Below are 22,375 nucleotides of genomic sequence, written 5' to 3' on the forward strand. Positions count from 1 at the left end.
TGAAGGACACAGGTATATTAGTTTCTAATAGGTTTAATAGGCTTTGTGTACAGCTTTTATGCACAGTTATACAGCTTACTGTACATATTTGTACTCTGATGGTTGCACTTCTGCTACTTCGTCTTTCCAGCAGTCTCCTGTCTAGTTGAGCACTCAGTGTTTTGCTCTATTTAATTGCCAGTGGTCTGCATCAGTTTGTACACACTGACATTTCTCTTTCCTAGGGTTATCTCATGATGTGTCTGTGCCTGGTGTCATGACAAGTTTCTCTTCATGCCTGACACATGCATCTCATTCAAATGTAACTTTTTAACTCGTTGATGTTTCTAATCCATCCTGTATCCAACTGTGGGCAATCCAACAGTGAGCAATCGATCTAGTTTTCCTTTGTATTCTGGTGGAGGTCCATGGATCAGCTATGGCTTCTGTGAGGACCAGTACCTCTGTGCTTCAGAAGCACTTGGTAAAAACTGCATTATCTACACTCCATTTTGAGCCCATGAAGACCCAGCTGTCCAGTCTCCACGTAAGCCTTGCTATTTTTAGCTTGGTGCCTCCTACATTTTACCTCTTGCAGATTTTCTGACATTTTATTTCATTTCCTTAGTGAAAACATATGGCAAACAGATGCCTAAGCAGGGCCCCAGGCACCCATCTCTTTTTCCAGACTTTTCAAAATATCTGGGAAAATTCTGAGGTTTATCCTGATATGCATCACACTTGCAATTTATTTCAAGTGCTACCTTTTCAGTGACAGGCAACCTAAACACCACCAATTTTGGAGGTATGTAATTTCAAAATCAAATTTCTATGTCTTTCTTTTTTTCCATAGGCAACCTTGGAAACATAAATAAACTAATCACCAGGTTTCAAAGTGGTAGCAGCTGGGTATCAGTCAGAGGAAGCAAGGATGATCTAAAGATCTTCTTTCTCCTTCTCACATGCACATCTCAAAATTTTAAAATAATTCATCTACAAACATCGGTCTACCAGTCCCTCCCTAAACTTAATGTTTTCCACACAATGGCATGACCACAACTCTGTCCAAGATAAAAGGGAAATGATCTGAAGACTTGAAAATGCTAAATCTAGCTCTGCTTAGAAATTCTCTCCTCTGAGACTGGGATTTAGCTATTTTGCATACATTATGAGTGTGTTGAGCTTGGGCAGCAGCCCCTCAATTGCTGTGGCCAAGGCAACTATTCCATGAGAGAGAGTGTCTTCCAAACCAATAGGAAAATGGGAAAGTCTTCAGTAGAACAATCCATTTCTGTCATATACCTTTTCCCCTGGTACTTCCCTTCCCTTTCCCATGCCTCACCCTTTGTGGTACTATCCTAGGGCAATGGATTTAAAATTAATATTTCAATATGTTGAAATTATTTCTGAATTTCAATAGTGTATGTGCATTCTGGAGAAAGTTTATTTTTGTAAGGGGATTATATGTGGCTATTGGCATTCTTTCTTAAGGCTGCTTTGTAATTAATAGCTCACATGGGACCTGAAAGCCAAGAAATAGCATGTCTGTTTTCTCTCTGCTCTGTCTCCTTCCCAGGATTCATTCATTCCAGAAACATGAAATATTGAGCACAAAATTTAAGATGCAATCATGTGTTGAGAAGAGAGCACTGAGAGCCAAATGTGTGGAAGGTGGCAGATTTACCCTTATAACTGGATCTATCTCCCAAGCATGAAGATACCCAAGGTATGTCACAATTTGCTCCAGATATCAGACATCGAGATGTAGATTTATTCACAAAGTGTGTTTCCTTTAGAAGCTATCTAAATTAACAGGCTCTTGAGTTTATTGTCATATTTTTTTTCCTTTCTCATTAAAAATGTTGCCTTTTTTGTGCAGAGGATGAGAATGTTGTAATGCACTGTTTTCTGTACTGATATGCAGCAATCAAATAAGGCTGAATTAGATGATTTTACCATTTCTAGGACATTCAGTGGAAGCCGATGTACAGGCTGAATGAAATTGCTCTGAAGGGCAGAGCATGTGGCCAGGAAAGACTACCAGCTCGGAGGCCACAGAGTCTTTCAGAAGTGGTTTACTGGAATCTTGTTTCATATTTTATATCAAAATTACTTGGGGGGGGGGGAAGTAAAGCAACTAAATCAATGGCAAGCCAATTGTTGTATGTGAATTTCTTTTTCTCCCAGATAACCTATGTCAACACAAAATGTTCCTGATGAAAGAAGGATCCCTTTTTGTTGCCGAAGGAAGGAAGGGCTAGAGAAAATAATGACACAGCAGTCACCATGGGTAATTCCCAAAGGGTGCTTACTTTTTCTATATCAACACATAATGTTCCTTAAAGACAAAGGAACAGTTTTTACTATTTTTATCAAGGAAGTGCTAGAAAACACAGAAAATTTCATCACACCAGGACGTGATTATGACTGCTGGAAAGACATAAAGCTCTGTAGTCCTCCTGAAAGTTGACTTTTTAATACCTATGGAGCATCTTCTTCCCCAAACTCCAGCTGGTTAGCTGCTTAGTTACAGTTGCTGATTAGCTGGGCAACAGGGACAGCAGCTGCCAGACCAACAGTGACAGACCTGATGGAGCTGCTACCTCCAGCTGAGACCTCCCAGGCACACTCCTGCCGGCAGGACTGACAGATGCTTTTGGACCAGCCATCTTTTTGCAGGGGAATGGGGCAGAAGACTCACTTCACTCTCTTCTCTGTAACCTCAGATGTCTCTGCAGGTGTCCTTCCTTTCTGTGCCTGAGGCTCCCTGATGCAGGCTGTTGGATCATTTCCACAGTAGTCTCTTCATAATGCTCTTCCTAATTTGCCTCAGTGTTCCTAGTCATCATTTTACTATTAATTACCAAATGTGTGCGAGCAAAGCATTTGGTAGCTTGTCTTTCGTAACCACATGGGGCAGCTGCAGAGCAAAGGTGTCAGACTCCACTGGGTGCGGGAGAAATCGTGTGTCGCCCTGTTAGCGAGTGCCCGCTCTGCTGGCAGTCTTTTCAGGCTGTGCCAGTTTCTATCTCATCGCTGCCTACAGCACCACAGGGGCCATAGGAGAAATGTGACTGGAAAATAATGTGATTTCTGCTTCAATTAAATGAAACACTTGTATTCGTTTTTAAACTGTACAGACATTTCCCCCCCCGAATCACAGTTTTCAAAGAAAACTGATTGCCATCACATGCATTAAAAATGGTATTTAACAATGACTTTATCAAATGCATTGAAATATCTACGTTACATGCATAAATGTAACATGTTATACCTTCTCTATCTAATCCAAAAGCTTCTTATTTTCCATCCACCCACTTGGGTACACAGTTATTCATTAGGTACAAAAATGAACTGCACACCTTAAATATATTCAGATTATTGTAAAACTGCTTCCACCTTGCTACCAGAATTGCCAAGGTAAAAATATCCATCTCTTTCTCAAAAGATAGATTGTGATAATATAGAAATATTTCCACTTCCATAGTGCCTATATTAATACAGGGAGTCAATTCTATTTAAAAATAAATTCACACTTGAACAGTTGCTGTAGTCTATACATGTATTTCACACACAGAAAAAGTTGTTTAAAAAGTTATGTAGCTGTAGTCAAGCATTTAGAAGTTAGGAAATATAAGAGTGAAGAAGAATCTTCTGTGCCTGAAGAAATTTTTTTCTCCCCCTTCCTGTGTAAGTATTGTGATATAGTCTGTAATTATGTGAAAATATGTGGGTTTTTTACCACAGGAGTACATCTTTTTAATCCTTTAAGAAGAACACCTTTTTCTCTTCAAATTGTTCTACCTCAGCCACCTGTGCCACAGACATCCATAATATTAATTACTATTCCCTCTGGCCTAGTTTTTTAGACAAACAAATCTTATGTTAAGCTATGACTTGTCCCCCAGACCCCACTGGGAAGTTCTGAACCCACTGGGTGGTTTCAGCCAAATACAATGGAAAAGTAGAGGTTTTAAGCACCTGTCCTGCTGCACCAGGGCCAGCCACATACCTGCTGCTGCTCTCACTTGACCCCTCTTTTTTCTGAACATGTGCTTTTTTTTGAAAATCATTCCAACCCTAAAAATGCTCCGAGTGTGTTACCTTATAGCCTGGGATGATGGAGATTACACTCTAAGACCTACATTCAAAAATCTAGTTTTGCTCTTTTCCTCATGGTACTCCCATTGCCCCCAGTCTCTTGCTTTTGTCTGGCTGATCTTGTTTGAACTCTATAGTTCTCCCTCACATTGCACACTCAATTTGTCATTCAAACTCCCCCTCTCAAGCCGAACATTTGGGCTGTGCTATTTAGGCTTGCAGCCCGGAAATCTGTGGTAAAAATTCTATACACAAGGCATGTCAGGGCAATTTCAGTATTAGGTTATAAATTTCCCCTTCTTTCTGCGCACACAAGTCACCCTTCAGTCAATGTTTCCAACTGCCCAGTCTCTAATATCCTTCAGTGTAGCTAAGATGGAACTGGGTCACAGATCACAGCAATAACACCTATGTCAGGAAAAAAAAAGACATAAAAAAATCAGCACACTACCTGAAGGTTCATCAGCCATCTCTGCCAAACATGGATATTGGACAACATATTTTAATTTTGCTAAAGGCTGTCGATACAGATGTTTGCACATTGGCAGGAAATTGATTAAATCCCACTGTTCTTTTTATTCACTCTGCTTCCATTTTCTCTCATAAGACAGAAGTGTAACAGTAGATGGTGGATAACCCCTAGTGTATTCATAGTTGCCATGCAATACATATATACACATTATCACATTGATTTTCCTGTATGTGCCTTTACTGTCACTCCTCGTTGCTGCAAGTGATTAAATGAAGTAGCAGGCAATGAAAACCTATGAAATCTTTTAGTTTGGCTCTATTTGTAACACGTTGCAGCTAACCTGCTTGTGTCCATGAATATCTAACCCATCTACTAAGAATTACCATGTCCCCGTTTTGTAAAGGTCCCAGTGTTAATCGTCTCATACAGAGCAATCATCTTTATTCTCCCTCTCTCTCTTGTTTTTTCAAGTCCCGATTTGATGACTTGTTTTGTATCCACATGCACTTGGTGACAGCACTCTGCCTTAGCAGAAAATGACTAATAAAGGACTGCTGCAAGACTGGATGTCAATCTAGGGAAGAAACTGCAGTACCAACCTGAAGTGTACAGCAAAAAACCCCACCAACTTAAACTCTGAAGTACAACTCTATGCCTTATAATCATGCTAAGATATTTTACTTGGGTTCCAATACGCCAACATTGAAATAGAACATTATTTTATCTTAAGTAAGTCGAATACTGGTGACACTGAAATCAATGGCAATCAATCAATCTCACTTAATCTGATAAAATGTGAACATTACCTAAGAAATTTACATTAGAAAGTATGAGTTTTAAACCATTTAAACCATTTAAATCATAACATCTGCATTCTTCATGCCTTATGCTAATGAAATGATATAATAAATTGTTAAAAATGCAAACAGCTTTATATGGTTTGTCATTCTATGACTTCAGATTTATTTTATAACATCAAAGCAATAAAATAATAAATAAAAATATTTTCTATAATAACGTAAACATAAGGAAAATCTTACATTTGACAAAATTTTAACTTTTCATACAATTTTTTTCTGAAATGTTATTATTTGTTGCAGCACAGAGTCTATTGCCTGGGCTTTGGAAGTTGCTTCAACAGCGACTGGGTGGATAGAACAAAACTGCTGAAGACTAAACCCTGCTAAGAGTGGCTGTGAAAGTGTATCTTTGACATCTCTTCCTCTCCTTACAGTACTGGCACCACTGCTACGTATTGTTATGAATACTTTTAGCACTGCTGTAGTGCTTCTTGGTCTGCAGTAGTGGAGGATAGTCCCAGGGCATTGGGACAGTGGAAAAGATAAAGAGCTTTTGGGGTGAGTCATACATAGGGGAACAGACCTGGGGAAGGAACAACGAGGACATAAAGAAAAGACTAGTGGCAGAGTATTCTGAGGGTGGCAATGCAAAGAACAAGGCTATTAATAACAAGAAACACATGTAGAGTGTGGGCTGGAAGACGGCAGATCCCAGCATCCCAATCAGCAAGCTCATCCTACTGCTCCCTCAAAGCCTCCTTCCTTATCCAAAGGATGCAGCGCCAAACTACCATCCCACTTATGTTCTTTCTTTGCAGAACTACCTGTAAAGACAGACTTTCACAGGAAATACAAGTCACTTTATTGCTTCTCCACTTGTATGTGCATGGAGCCTTTTTTCCTAGGACCCAGAATTGGTAGAGAGCTTCTACAGCTGGAAATGGGTGTTGCAGGAAGAGCATCAATTGGTGGGACAGCTCTTCGTGCTCAGTGCTTGCACTCCTGTCACCTGAAAGAGAAGTCATAAAGGACAGAGGGCTGCAGTGAGGAACTTCAGGAAGGACTAACTTGCTCTCCTGAAATATATTTTGAAGGTGTTTCTGAAATGGCAGAAATGTATGTGTTAACAGAAGCTTTCCAGAGCAATTGGAGCCTAAAGTAGATAACAGGAATCTTGTTTATCGCATTTGAACATCAAGTTCTACTGTGAGTCCATTAACCTGAACAGTTAGACTGAGGTTCAACTAGTCTCAGGAAATTTCTTCAGTCATCATCTCTGAAACAGTCCTAAGAAACACAGGGCACTTTTAAATTCCAGGCAAATTTTCATCTGATTCACTAAAGTGCTAAGAATCATCTTTAGGAGGGCCAAACTCTACTTTGACAAACCCCTGAGTCACATCCCCAAAACCAGAAGTTTAACCACACAGTACTAGATTAAAAACACACCCATGTAAAATTTTAATGCTCACTCTGTCTTGGTTTTTGAGGCTCTTTCCTCCCACGTCTGCTAGGATTCCCAGACAAACAAATTGAATCTGGACTCACTCCTACCTTCACTGTAGTCCTTTCTCCACACTGTTCAGGTGTATTCTGCTCTCATCCACACACTGCACCACTGCTGCCCTGCTTCTTGTCAGCCCCCACATCTAGACACCCTCTACACCAAGTTTGTCCTGGTCTTACCTCTAAATTTTCCAGTACTAGAGGTGAAAGTATTGGTAGATTCCCCATTTCCTCTAAGGCCTGATGTTGATGAATGAAAGGGAGTAGTGAAAGGAACCTGATTATTTTTCACATGAGAAATCAAGCAGAATAACAGTGGTGATCTCTTGAGGTGTTGGATTCTCTCTCCCTCCAAATTTTTGGTGTATTCCTTGGGAAAATAATGACAACTATTCCAGTTGAGCAACAGCTATGTTCCAGACAGAGTAAGAGACTGGACAAGTCAGTAATAAGTAGGGTGGTTGAGCAGTAAAACTCATAATAAAACCCTAAGATAATCACAGCCACACTAAAAATTACAATTGAGAGGAACAACTAAGAAACCTAAGAAGCTACTTGCAAAAGAAAGATAAGTAGACTTTGTGCTTGGCTCCATAGAAATGTTGTCTTGGTTTATTTTGAGGCCTGGGGCTCATAAAAGCTATTTTGTGTTCATCACCTCTGTCCTGTTCTCTTTAGGACTGCTGTCCAGCTCAGAGATGACCCTCAGCACAAAGCAGTCATTCTGAAAATAAGGCCCAATCATGTTACTCAAACTAAGCAATCAATGTGTAATATCGCCAACACAGTCACACAACAATTTGAGGTTTTTTGTTTTCCCAGTGTTTTACCTCTCTGCAGCTGATGAAGAGAACCACTCATAAATGATTGAAATCCATCCTGTGGACAGTATTTGCCACCACATATAAAACCGCTAAAAATAATTCACTCTTTGTACCACCCAAGAATTAAGCCAATGCCCCTCTTAAGTGTCTCTGAAACTCAGAGTTTTTGCACACAAAGAAAATTATCTACACTCACAGTGTCCACAGAACATTAATCCAATCTACTATTTCCGAGGTAAGAAATTAAGTCCTTTTAGTCACAATTTAGAGCATAATTCAAACTGTAATAATCTTATCTTTTAAATAGCATTAAATGTCTTTAACTAAAAGTGATCTTTATCACATGTTTACATTTTTCTTTTTTTTGTATTACAGATGACTGTAACAGTGAGAAATCAGCAGTATCGAGGCTCATCTAAATACTAAACAAAGATGTAAATATTCAGTATGATGTGCATGGAATTAGTAATAGCATTAGCAGTAATGGGACTTGCACAGCTATTTCTCCACAAAGCTAGCTGAACATGTATTCCAAAGTACTTACAAAGAAAATGAAACTTTCAACTACATTTTAAACTAAAATAAGCTTCAGAGGCTTTCTTTCTCTGAAACAAAATGCTAAAGTAGGTTTATTTCTACAAGACTGAACTTCAGGACTTCATAGTGTTACTGCCATACTAAAAGTAAATAAAATAAGACTCCACCATTATTTATAAAAACAAACCTTACTATGGAATAAAGTCTCTTTGGATCATGTATATCTGTTTATGCAGTATCTCTACTGTTACTAACTTGAGCACTTCACAGTTTTAGTGCATACACGACATTAATGATGTAATGAAAAAGTCTACCTGACTTCACAATTGAGTTGACAAACCCTTCAGCTTTGCATCTTTGGTGCTAGACCATCAATTTTCAAGAAGTGCTGATGAAAGTCTCTGCAGTAAAATGGTCTAGCAGGGAAGAAAGAAACAAGTTTGAAATGTGAACTTAAGCCATTTGTCTTATACCAGCACCCCTCTCATGACTTAGATATATTTATGACCTATGAGGAAGGAGATAGCAAAGGAGTCAATTCCAAGTGCTTATCTTCTCATTTCGCATGTCTCGGAGAAAAGGCTCTGACTTCTGCCAGAAGCGACTTACACTTTTCAAGATAATGCCAGGAAGCATCACTGTAAAGATCCAGGTCATGAGGGGCTCCCTAGCTACAAAGAAATTGATGGATACTGGAAAATGTGTAAGACAGAAAGAATCAAAGCAGCACAGGACAATAGAAGGTTCCGATTTGAGAAAGTACATTTTATGACTTACTAAGATAATGTTTCAGTTACATTTAAAATTGTATACCACTTGCCACATATTAGAAATGACAGATACTTTCTAGCAACAGATGTTGAACTGTATTTCAGCTATTCCTCCTGTTCCTTTCTAACTCACCCTGATTTTCTTGTGAGTGAAAGTATTTCTCTGTACAACTGCCTTATTTATTATGTTGCCTTCAATCATTTTCAGTGCAACTCTATGGCCTATCCTAACCTAAGGAGCCAACCATTTTGTTGGCCATTACCACACAACACAAGATTTTGAGGTTAGAGCAAAAAAAACACCAAACCAAAAAACCAAACCAACCAACCAAAAAAACCCCCCAAAGAATCAGAAATTGAAAAGGCAACAAGGCAATAAGTAGCATGGGGAAGTCGGACAGCAATGAACTGTCAGAAGAGCCAGGCTCTTTATGCAGACAGCAGCAGACCTGTGAAAATCATTGCCTAGGGACTTTCTGCTCGAAAGAGCCTTACTTTCTACAGGAGACTGGGTGAGCACTTGAAAGAGAGATCCACTGAGGTCACTGAGAAAACAAACCAAATCTGGTTCAGGAAACTACCAGTATAAAACAAGGCAAAAGCTGAGAGAACATGAAGGAGGAACTAGCATATATGGTTGCCCAATTCTTATTCTGACCTCATTATCCCTTGTGGCCACTGCTGGAGACAATCCAAAGCTACATGGCATGTGAGGCCTTTGAACCAGCGGTGTGATTAATAGGTCATCATGCAGGCAGATTATTCCTGATTAATGTGATGTTAGCGTAATGGCCTTAAACTGAAAGAAGGTAGGTTTAGATTAGATATTAGGAAGAAATTGTTTACTATGAAGGTGGTGAGGCACTGGAACAGGTTGCCTAGAGAGGTTGCAGGTGCCTCATCCCTGGGAGTGTTCATGACCACCTTGGATGGAGCTCTGAGAAACCTGATCTAGTGAAAGGTTCCCTGCCCATGGCAGCAGGGTCTGGAACTATATGATCTACATGATCTTTAAGTTCCCTTCCAGTCCAAACCATTCTATGGTTCTATTATTCAATGATTATTCTATAATTCCATGTATGCCTTAGAGTATGACATGGATTTTAAATCAGAAAGAGTCTTATAAACTTTTCATATCCAAAAAACCAATATCCAATAAATATTCCATAATCCAAACTAGGCAGGCTACAGGTGTTTTCTATTTAGGTCTCAGCATCAGGAACTTCTTCGGCAGAGCTGAACAATGTCTTTCTGGTTATCCCATAAGGGGGAAGAAAAAAAGCAGAGACAACTTAGAAATCTTAAAGGCAGAGATGTAACATCAAGTCAGTGGAAAAGGACCTCAAATGAATGTGACTATTCTAAATTTCAATTTGCTTCTAAAATTCCCTGAAGGTTTTATTGAACAGGCAGTTGCTCATGATTTGCATGTGTTAGAGAAACAGCAGCATCAGAATCACCCTCCTAATTAAAGAAGAAAAATAAAAAAATAGTTTTAAAAACATCTTAATATAAACTGATTATGAATACAAGCTGATGATATTACACCTCTGGTCTGCAATTAAAAGACATTCTGAATCCTTCTTTCAAGGCTGAATGATTTTACAAAAGGAATGTTTACTGGTAAGCATGGTGGCTGAACTGGATGAATGAATGTTTGGTCAGTTGATTTCCCATACTCTATTTTTTTTCCCCTGGAATACAGTTTGTCTTTTCTTGTCTCGGGAAGCATTGGAACCTGGACAAAAAAGGAAATCCTCACTCTGCTAATTTTAATGGAAATTTTATCATTGATTTGAATGGCACTAAGATTTGATACAGAATTTCTAAGGCCTTGTTAACATAAAAAAAAAAGAAAAAGAAAAAAAATGGACCAACTTCCTTTGGTTGGTAAAACTGCCTTGTATGGAAACTCTTCTTTTTTTCAGTTGGAGCAACTTGCCGGGATTTAGCTTAAGGTGATGCCGATGCAAGTCAGTCTTAAAACGCAAGACAAATGTGCACAAAAGGCAGTACCACTAAAAGTTTTTTAACTGAGGCAGCTCAACTTTCTTCTGAAGTAAAACTGCTCAGGTGACCTTACACACCAAACTGAGAATATTGGATACACTGCTGCTATAGCACATACTGATCAGTAGTTCTGAGCGGGAGAAATCCTCTTCAGCTCCAGTGGGCACAAAAGGACATTGGGAAAAAAACCCCATGGATCTTGATGAAATTCTAGTTATGGGTAAGTTTCCAGGTAGGACCACAACCCAGGAAACACTTGTTTTCAAGTTTTACCTCCTTTGGTTATGCCAGCAATGGATGGCTAAGGCTCCCTTGGCAAAGTGCCACAGGCGCACATTCCCTGAGTGCTAGCAACATGAGCTCCCACCAGCTAGTGATGCTTGTTTCACCCTGCTCGAGTTATTAGAGAAATCCTACCATGGTCCAGGTGCTGTAGACAGTTTCTGTACCTACCATCCTCTCTGTACAGCCTTTCCTCTGTGACTGCTGCAGGGGTAGACCGATAGCAGGTACTCTAAACCATTCCTGCATCAAGGTCACAGAGTGAGACTTGTAAATTTACTGGAAAAGACCCAAATAACCAGTGCAACCAGTGAGGAAGTGTTTCTCTTAAAATAGAACCTGCTTTGCCCTAATTGCTTTCTCTTCTACTTTTACACCCTATTCAGTATTACTGCTACTGTGAATATGTTAATGTATAATAAGACTCTTCTGTTTCATTTGCACTTGAGAGTTCTGCTTTCTGTAATACTATACAAATGATCCTTATCCAAATCTGAGCTGGTTTTGCCACAAATTACACTAAAAGGGCTTTGGATCAGAATTCTAGAAACTGTCAAAAACTACAGCACAACTTTTGCCAAAAGTAGCAGTTTCCCCCAAAACCAACCCCCAGTATTTTGCTTATACCAAGAATACAGTTTCAGAAAATGCTGCCACATATTCCAGAGAACACCTTTTAGTCAGGAATTACTGAAAGAGTTTGATTTTTTTTTTCAGGGACGTTTGTTAAAAGGGGATCTCATTTCAAACAACCTTGTGCTCCTGAAAGATTGTGAGAGAGAGCACTGCTCACTGCAACACAGTAATGGCTATTTTCCATGACACAGAGGAAACTTTATTACTCATTCTTGCCAGCACAAGCCTTTTGACAGTGGAATCAGTGTATCTGTAATAATAATGCATTGAAAAAGGCAACAGAATTCTGAAATGCTCTACTGGAAAAAGATCTGGATCCCAGATCTCTGGGAACATAATGTAAGCATCTTGGAAGTTCTGTGTCTGTTGAGCAACGCTCACTGAAATATCCCCAGCATGAGTTATCTGAGAGTCTGCGTGTAAGGAAAGACTGATGAGAATAGAGCTGAGCACATTAAATTAATTGCACATCTGGATCATGTTTCTGAATCCAGGTATCTGAAAACTATGAATGATCTCATAAAAAAAGAAACTTCTGCAAGCTCTTCCTTAGTCAGATATATAACAGTTCTGTGCCTTTCTAGGATTCTCCATGATTTTTTTCTATACTATTTATTGGTAATACAGAACAGTTTCTATGATAACTGTATAGGAATGCACAGGGTCATCAGATCTGTAAGAGAACACTCAGAGTGGATTGTAGATTTGGAGTACAAGCCTGATTCTGTCTGTAATTCAGGAAGTCCAACTCTATCTACACATTATTTTTTTTTTCTGAGATATCTTTTGCCATCAGAGGTAGTATTTTCCCAGACCTGAAGGTGGAACTCTTGTTCCTTTGATGATCTTTACATGAGTGACATAGCATTTTGCATTGTCATTTTTTCCTTGAGGAGATTCGGACTTCTCTGAAGTCACTGCTGGGTTGTCTGGACGATCACAATAGCACTGGTGGCAGAACTGGACAGTCAGGCATGAATGTCATGTTCGCAGGGAAATGTGCCAGGAGCTCTTCAGATGTTGCCTGTTAGAACTCATTAAAAAAAAAATAATCTTTCTTTTTGGAAATATCATTGTGATCCTATTCTTTCTTTTGCTGCTACATAAGTAGACTTCTCAGTCTTCTTCTGGAGTCACCAAGTTTAAGGAAAGGAAAGAATAAGTATAACCTTGTGGTCATACAAATTCCATATTGGACTGCATGGAATCTCTGCCAATGTATTCTGCTTGTATGCTTGACTTACAGTGCATCTTTGAAAAAATCTCTATTTTTTTACTGAAAACTTTGTACTCTTTCAAAACAAATTCACAGGCAATATAATCCTATAATCAATGAAGATGTGCCATATTTCTAGTCTCATTTTTATTTTAGTTTTGCTTTCAGAATTTTGTAATTTTCTGAAAACCAACACTTCTACTCTTCAAACAGCTCTAACTCAGACAAGTACTACTATGCTTATGACAAAAGTATCTCTTTACCTGCATTGGATTAAGATTTTAGAGTATCTCATGTTAATGCAAATTTCCCACACCTTTCATAACTTTCTTCTGGACTCTTTTCAATTTTAAACATCCCTTTGAACTGTTAATGCTCAAACCAAATGCATTATTTTGATAATGGTTTCATAAGGTCTATAAAAAGAGGGGATATCCATCCCAGTTGTATTTGATGTTCCTCTGGTTTTGCTTCAGAGTATTAGTTACCAAAAGCTTTGCTCTGAGAGCTGATGTTCAACTGCTCATATCCAGGTCCTCTTTAGCACTGTCTCATGCCAGTCATTTTCCCTCAGATTCCAGGTGTACCTTTGAGGCTTTATTTGAATGTACAACGTCCAATTTGACTAGCTTCAGAGGAGTATTTTTGCAAGTGAGAAGAGTTTACAAAGTAATTCAAAGGAGTTTATCTAAGTGAATGGCCCTCACCTTTATTGACAACATCAAAGTAGTCATTTGGTATTTTTGTCTAGGTGATTTCTCACAGCACCACGCCAAGAATAACACCAAAACAACCTTATGACAAATCTTCACTTACAATTACTCCTCCTGAGAACTGTCACCTAATCACTTATTATGAACTCCACAGAATTTGCATTCCACATTGTATGTGTGAGAATAGTCTACTGCTCTACCTCATATGGAAGCTATTACATCAACATTACCGCCTTTATCAGCCAAACTTAAATTCAAATGCATTTAATCAAATCTTTTTCATAAAAATGTGTGAACTGGCATTTAGTTATTGGCACTTAATTGACTGTATCCCAGGTAAGCACTTCCATGTTTCTGTTCCATATCTATGTCAAACTGTCAATGCTAGGCTAGCCTATGTCATCCTCTTCAGTCTTTTTAAATATATGTTCAGTGTAACACATTTTTATAGCACTCTGGCATTCCATTGACATTCCAGAAGTTGTACTGTGAATAACCGAACTAATGAAGGCATGAGATACTGTGGATTTGGATCCTTTAGCCCCTTAATAACCTTAATTAGAATAATTAAAATTTATTCTCCATTAGCCCTATGAAAACTCCATCTAGCAAGTAAAGTGGATGGCTAATATATACACACTGACTGTCTAACTGTCTGCTGCTAACAAGCATGTGTAAGAGCTGAGCCTTTTGCTTGTTATTCTTTGGCTGAGGAAATAAATTTAGGTTTTTTTCCTCAGCGACATATCAATTTCCACAAAACTTAAAGGACTGTAATGACTTTCTTCAAATTAGATTGGAACTGGCCGAAAGGGCATGGAATGACAGATGAACAGATTACACAAGTCTTGTTCAGAACATCAAAATCAACGTACGTTGGAGATCTTTAGTTTGTTCTATTAATGCTGCTGAGTTTAGTTAAAAAGTGGTGTAATAGTGACATAACATAGTTGCTCTACAGATATTGCCAGGTAGCCAGACAGTTTTACACTTCTATTCAGAGGTGATAAAATGATCAGAAGTGATAGCAGGCTGCCCTTGGAGGTTCTGCTCTACCTGACGCAGAGCTGCGGGCATTCCTGCTGGGAGCAGGTGCTCTGCCAGCCAGGGGCTGCGGTGTTGGGGGAAGATCCAATGGTCAGTGTCAGACACAAACAGGCTACATTTATTTTCAAATTTATTTTCAAAACATGCCGAGGGAATGGCCTGAAGCTGTATCAGGGGAGGTTTAGGTTGGATATTAGGAAAAGGTTCTTCACCCAGAGGGTGGTTGGGCACAGGCTCCCCAGGGAAGTGGTCACAGCACCAAGCCTGAGAGAGTTCAAAACGCATTTGGACAACGCTCTCAGGCACATGGTGTGACTCTTGGGGATGTCCTGTGCAGGGCCAGGAGCTGGACTTGATGACCCTTGTAGGTCCCTTCCACCTGAGAATATTTTACGACTCTACAAAAAGTTCTTAAAATTACGGCGGGAAACTTTGGCTCTCCTTTAGAAGAATAAATTAAAATTTTCTGTGCCTATAAGCCCTCACCCAAGTCTCCCGGTATTCCCTTCCTGGCCAGGGCAGCTTCTCTACCTCTACCTCTTCCTCCTCCTCCTCCTCCTCCTCCCCAGCCCCTTTCCGCCCGCGACCTGCCGTTCCCGAAGGGAAACACGCATGGGGGCGGTGGCGGGGGTGTGTGTGGCGGGCGGGGCAGGGCCGCTCCCCGCGGCGGAGGGGGAGCCCTGCGCGCCGGCTCCCGCTCAGTGTCCCGGGGCCGCGGACACCGCCTGGCACACGGCCGGCCCATGGTGAGGCACCGCGGGGGGAGCGGGGACCGGCGGGCAGCGGGGCCGGGGCGGCTCCGCTTTCGCTTTCGCTTCCCGCGCCGCGGAGGCGAGGGGAAGGGAAGGACCGGGCCGGGCCTGGCTGGCACCCGGCGGGCCCTTGGGCTGGGCTGTGCGGACGTGGCCGGTAGGAGCCGCAGCGCGGAGCGGAGCGTCGGGTCCCCCCCGCCGCTCCCAGTCCCGGCCCCTCGGCGAGGCCGCGGCCGCCGCTCACGCCGGCCTTGCCCGGGCCCGGGCTGGGACCGGGGCTGGGGCTGAGGAGGGCTGGCGCAGCGGCGGGGGCTCGTCCCGCTGCCCGGCCCTGCCCGGGGGAGGGCGGGCTCCCCCCCCGGTTCCCCCTCACTGGGGGTGCCCAGCCGGGGGTGCCCCCGGCAGCGGCTGGGCCCGAGGTCAGGTCATGGGGAGATCCAGGACAGAAAGGGTCACACCAGCTCGGATTGCCTTTTATTTTTATTTATTTACTTGGTAGTTTTTTAGGAGTGGAAGTGCAGTGTGGTGAATTGTTTACCCTGGCATTCCCCAAGCTTTTAAAAGCTTAAGTCGGGAAAAAAAAAAAACAACTTGGGGAATGCCCAAGTCTGATCGAAGTCTTGATACAAGGCTTAAAGCCTTTCTTTATTCTTACGCTTCTGCTCTCTGCATGCATCCCTGGCCTTTCAGGGGTGTGATGCAGGCAGGATAGGCCTCTGGAACCTATTGGTCTTAAACTGCACCAGAGGAGGTTCAAGTTGGACATCAGGGGGAATTTCTCCACAGAGCTGGTGATTAGACATTGGAACGGGCTGCCCAGGGAGGTGGGCCATCCCTGGAGGTGTTAAAGGAAAGACTGGACATGGCACTTAGTGTCATGGTCTAGTTGACGTGGTGGTGTTCGGTCATAGGTTGGACTAGGTGGTCTCAGAGGTCTTTTCCAACCTGATTGTTTCTGTGATTCTGAGGTGAGACTAAAGGTGCAGTTCAAGAATGCAGAAAATTCAGTATTAGGGCTCTGGTTGGAGGTTGAGCTGCGCTGTGGCATCTTATGGCAGGTAACAGCCCACTACACACTTGCTCCACTGGTTTGGCTGTGTGCAGAGAGGTGTTCACATGTTAGTCATTAGGTATTTTCTGCCGTTCTGAAGCTGGCTTAGACATGTAAATCCAACACAAAATGCCTGTTGTCTGCTCTGATTTCTCAGAATGCAGTCATGCACCCTTGCCTTGCCTGGATCGAGTTTGTGTTGCCAGGGGATCCCCAAGTGTGCAGATCTGTTAAGAACCACAGCCTGATACTACAGCTGCTGATTCTGGGTGTTCTGTGGGAAATTCCACATGTAGCTCTTTATTTCACTAAGCAGTTTCATGTCACTTTGCAAACACACTGGGGCTGGTGACTGTGTCTTATTTCAGCCTAACAAAGCTATTTTCCTTTGGTTCCTTTTAAGACAAAAGGTGAAAGATGTAATTTAGCCCCAAAATGCAGTTTGGCTGTAGCCTGCCACAGGAGCACATTCCTCACTAAGCATAGGCCTCAGCCAAGTGAGCAATAGTCACTGCTGTCACTGCAATTTTGGGGCCAGTACCACTCTAAGAAGTATTTCAGGTCACCTTAATGAGAAAGCTGTTGTAAGTCCTTATGTTCTAGCATCTGTATTCTAATTAAGTTTATTTACAGTGAGAAAAGAGAAAAGCTTTTTGACCTTACAACCCTTAACTACAAGACTGGAAGCGCTTTTTCTAGTGGCAGTGGTTGTCTAAACTGTCGTGAGTGAATTAAAATCAAATCAGCATGTTACGCTGTGTTTCCCTGGGCAAGCACAACTCCTGAGGTTTATTGTTCATTGTTCTGCTGTATATGAATGAAGAACACTGGGCAGTTTAACAGAACTTCATGAGTGTTAGATTTGATGTGTATTACTAGCATTTACTGAAATTTATAATAACAAATCACGAGTGTGTTACCATACATAGCAAAAATTTTAACTCTGATTGCAGCTATATGACTGTGCTTTCTATGCATCACCACATTGTAAGTGGAGATTCCTGTGTTAGTGTCAGAATTAAATTCACGGTTTCAGCAATTGGAATTGGATGCCTTAAGAGTCCTTTGCCTTTTAGAATTGTTTGATTCAAACAATGAACTAAGATAACATATACTGGTTGGATCTTCAAAAGCTGAAAAAGGAAGTGATCTGTTTCTGAAAAATTTTGTTTGCTTTGCATACCCATTTACTTGGTAAAGCACAGATCAAACCATTGCAACTCCTCAGGTTCTTTTGCTCTGTTTCTTAGTAACAAGGGCATGTGGAATAATCCTTTATGGAAGATGCACTTCAATAATTTCCAGGACGTGAAGTGAACAAAGTGGATAAGGAATGTTCCCGTGCCTTGGATAGTAAGATTCATGGATGATTTTCATATTAAGTGCAGACGTCAAGTTAATTTATGTTAATTTAACTTCACAGTTACAGTTTTAGTTTGGGGCTGGTCTCCAGAAAACATAAACATTAAGAATGGAGATAAATATAATTTTTGTAACCACCTAATACTTTCATAATGCTGCTACAGTATACTTTGGATATATTTTCTTTTTTATTGACAGAGTTGACTGAAAATTATTCTGCATTTGGGTCTTGATCACTTCTAAATAAGTTTTATTTCTGTCACTGAAATATAACTGAATTTTAGTGCATGACATTTTGAATATTCAACTGAAAATATTTTACTTAGAAAATAACCTCTAGCAGGCCTGTAATATCAGCGTTTGAAAAGACAAAATTCTGTAATGTCTTTGTTTATCAGAATATCTTCCACAGTGAATAGAATAAAGGACAGTTAGTTACAAATGGTTTTATCTAGCTCTTTTAATTACTGATTTAATGATATTGTATCCTCTTGGGCTTTTTTGCTCAAACTAGAATTTATTTTAAAGAATCAGAGCCATGTGTTCCTGTCTTGGAGAACTCGAGATTTTGTTGTGCCTGGAACTCAGTAAGTGCCTGTAGGAAGGACTGTCCAAGCCCCTGTTCAAGTGACAGTCCTGTACAAAGAGGTCAGAAAGGGAAGGTGATCTGTCACACAGTCGTGTGGGATCTGAATGGCACCCTCTGAGGGTGGCTCAGAACTTCTGCACCTTCGTGTGGTTGCTGACTGCAATTCAGATCCAAGGACAGAGGCAAAATTACCACCTGAAAAAGCTGAAGTTGAGAGCAGTGTTTTTACTTGCCTGCAGAGAGTGGTTTGTAGGCTGGACAGGGCTGCTGCTCAGAGGGATCTTGACAGGACAGAGAAATGACCAGACAGAAACCTCAAGAATTCCAGCAAAGGCAAGAAGAAAGCCCTACAACTAGAACAGGCTGCAGCCTGCAACCTTGCAGGAAAGGACCCGTGTGTTGTGGTGGATCCCAAGCTGAATATGTGTCTGAGTGCGCTGTTGCAGTGAAGGACAGCTGGGGTGCACTGGGGGCTGTGTTAGTAAATGCAGCTGGGGAACAGCAGGTCCACTGAGTGACTTCCCCTCTATTCAGCACCTATGAGTCTAGCAAGGTGCTTAGTGGGCTGAAGCACATGATATTCCAGGAGAAACAGAGGTGGATTTGTTCAGCCTTAAGAGAAAGTGAAGGAATTGGGAGATCTTAGTGTTGTAAGTGGAAGCTGTAGAACCAGGTTGCTCTTGAAGGTGCATGACAGTGGGATAAGAGGCAATGGACATGAGCTACAAGGAAGGTCTTTTTGGTCCTGGTTTTGATTTGTTTGTTTTTAACCTGGAGAATAGTCAAACACTGAAGGAGGAGTCTAGTGAGTGTGTGGAGCATCCATCCGTGGAGGTGTTAGAACTTGACTGGACGAGGGCCTGTGCTATCACATCTAATTCAGCTTGTACTGGATAGCTTGTGAAAATCCCTCCCAACCTAAACAGTCCTGCTGTTCGTTGATTACTCAAAGACCAGACATTATTACTTTAGAAATGAATTGTTAAAGTTATGCTTAGGAAAACACAAGCCAAATAAAGTATGCAAGGTTTCCTTGAAATGGCATCAGCAAAAAAAAAAAAAAGTTGTAATGTTAATTTTATGTACCATATTATATGAATTAGAAAAAAAGGTAAGACATTGCATATTTTCTTACTGGTAATTTATGGCTTAGAATTTTTGTTACAAAAGCTACTATACTGTTTGAGACAACATTAAGCAGGAGACCTGATGAGAATGTAAGGAGTTCTTATATTTCTTTCTTAGTTTCTCAGACCTGCAGTGCAGTAGATTTTAGGCAGCAGAGATTTTAAGAGATTTGTAGACACTGTCATGAAAGGTAGTTTGCTGTTTGGGAATTTTTAAGGAGAAGAAAATAACTATCCTGCACGCAGCCAAATCTTTGAATTTACAACTGTTGCACATTCAGGTCATCCACTCAGGGCTCATGGCCATTGGTTACATTAACTCTGCTTTTATAGTGGTCCCATTTGTAAGTTATCTAAACTGTCAGTTTTGACCCTTAACAATCTCTAGATGTCGTTTAAGGTTAAGGACAAAATTATGATGGATTTAGCTTAGTCTCTGCTGTATTTTTTCTAAGACAGGATGGGATGCGGGTTTCTCTGAGTTCATGTTGTGCAGTGAGTTTGAAGAATTTGTGTTGTTGCTTCTTCAAGATGACTCAGTATTGAAGAAAAGCATGACATGGCTCCTAAATATCTTTGAGGAACCAATTTTTAATTAATTCTAGCTCATAAACTCATGGATTAGTGTTTAAACTGTCAGGAAATTAATGTGAGTTCAAAGAGGAAGTACTGCAGTTTGGAGTTTGATGCTTTTTATCCTTTACTCATTACAAAAAAAAAAATCAGTTCTAGGCTCAAAATTCAGTTAAATTGTGATGTATGAGTGGCTCTTTCAAAGGCTAGGGACTGTGGTGACCAAGGTATAGTAGAACAACTAATGTATTTGTTATCATCTTGCATTTAAACCACTGTTTTTAGAATGGTGAAAAGAGTAGATCAGCACAAAAGGATTAAAGTTCTTTTTGCAACCTGAAAAAATGTGAGGTCACCCACTCACTGCATGTTTATTTGAAGGTTTGTACAAAGGACTGTTAATATAAAATGCCTTGGGTTAGGAGGGGATTTGTAAGACTGATAGTGGATCTGTAATTTGAAATGGGGATGATTTAGCAGTGACTGCGAAGTCATTTGATGAAATAATTTCCTTCTGAGATTTTGAAAAAGGAAAAGGTGTGTCAGTGAAACCTTAAAGATTGACTTCACCTAACTTGATTTACTCTCAGTAAACACTGCATTTTCCACAGTTTTCAGTTGCTTTGTTGGGTGGGATAGATAAAGCAGGAGAGCCTTGTGTCAGCATTCTGTTCTTCTGAAAAAACACATTATTTCATTTGCAACTGTGTTGAAAAAGGTGGGAACTGTTTTCCTCCCTGTACCAGAATTGTTTTCCCTCTCTTACTGGCCTGATGGAAGATGCTTATGCTTACCACCTGGCTCCTTTGAAATTGGGGGAGGGTTGTTGGTATCCTCCCTGCAGCCTACAGGTGATGGCTGGGACTGAACACTGAGAGGTTTAGTCAAAGATCCAGTGCCATCAGCTGGTATTTGGCTTCAAGTGCTTTCTGCCTGCAGGAATCACAGGTCTTAGAAAAATCTCAACACTCTCCTTCTGCATTTTCACACCATAGGTAGACGTGAGAAAAATAATCTCTAATTTCACTGTTAATGCTATTAACAGTGAAATTAGACATTATTAGACATTTGACTGTGTGAAAAATGGGAATTTTTTTTACCTGTTATATTCTGCTGTGCCTCATCTGTACCAAAAGAATTATGCTAGGTTGATTATTTTAAATTAGTTTAGTTACTGAAAGAGGAAAATCAGGGAAAGCCTTCTGATGCAATTGCTGACATAGCACAGGTGCTTTCATATAACCAAGGTAGCATGTCCCTTTTTACTTGTGACAAAACTTTTTCATATGTGTCTGCAAATCAACTACATCTCTTGTGTTTGTTTTTTTTTTAAAGGAACATACAAAAAGATAATCTCATTTAAATAACTTCTGTTTACACAGTATTGAAACAAAAAAGTTATCTCACAATGTTCTTTCCCCTTGTGTGCATTCAGCATAATTAAATTCCTTTATATTACTTGTATGCTCTGTAGATAAGTGCTATTATATACAGTACTACATATCTTTCTCTTAGAGAAGTGAAACTCCAAAGTTATGTTTTATGCATATGCAGGGAACAGAATTCAGGATGCTTATGTACCTACTGGTCCTGTGAATATTTCTGCAGCTGTTTATACCCCTTGCTAGGTGATGCCTTAGTTGTTTTCAGTAGGGGACATTTGCAATTTCACAGAATCACAGAATCAGCCGGGTTGGAAAAGACCTCCAAGATCATCGAGTTCAACCCAACACTATGCTGTCAACTAGACCACGGCACTAAGTGCCACATCCAGCCTCTTCTTAATTACCTCCAGGGACAGTTACTCCACCACCTCCCTGGGCAGCCCATTCCAATGTCTGATCACTCTCTCTGTGGAGAATTTCTTTCTAATGTCTAACCTAAACCTCCCCTGGCACAGCTTAAGACCATGCCCTCTTGTCCTACTGCTGGTTGCCTGGGAAAAGAGACCAACCCCCACCTGGCTCCAACCTCCTTTCAGGTGATTATAGAGAGTGATGAGGTCTCCCCTGAGCCTCCTCTTCTCCA

General features: G+C 40.6%; 1 protein-coding gene across 4 annotated transcripts in view; it reads left to right on the top strand.

Annotated features, from left to right (window-relative positions):
• Window positions 1-15,551: 15,551 nt before the first annotated feature.
• The window catches only part of STX17 (syntaxin 17), a 33,813-nt gene continuing 26,989 nt past the window's right edge, over window positions 15,552-22,375 (top strand). Inside the window, exon 1 of one of the 4 annotated variants that reach the window (XM_027739378.2) lies at window positions 15,552-15,639. The gene's annotated coding sequence lies outside the window, so the exon portion shown is untranslated. Of the gene's footprint in view, window positions 15,640-15,729; window positions 15,803-15,983; window positions 16,065-16,092; window positions 16,141-22,375 lie in introns of those variants that run through there. The other 3 variants (XM_027739377.2, XM_039387505.1, XM_039387506.1) reach the window with 3 other exon arrangements.

The sequence above is a fragment of the Pipra filicauda genome, unplaced genomic scaffold (assembly GCF_003945595.2).
Source record: "Pipra filicauda isolate LSUMZ 115617 unplaced genomic scaffold, ASM394559v2 scaffold56_size3634133_pilon, whole genome shotgun sequence".
Lineage (NCBI taxonomy): Eukaryota > Metazoa > Chordata > Aves > Passeriformes > Pipridae > Pipra > Pipra filicauda.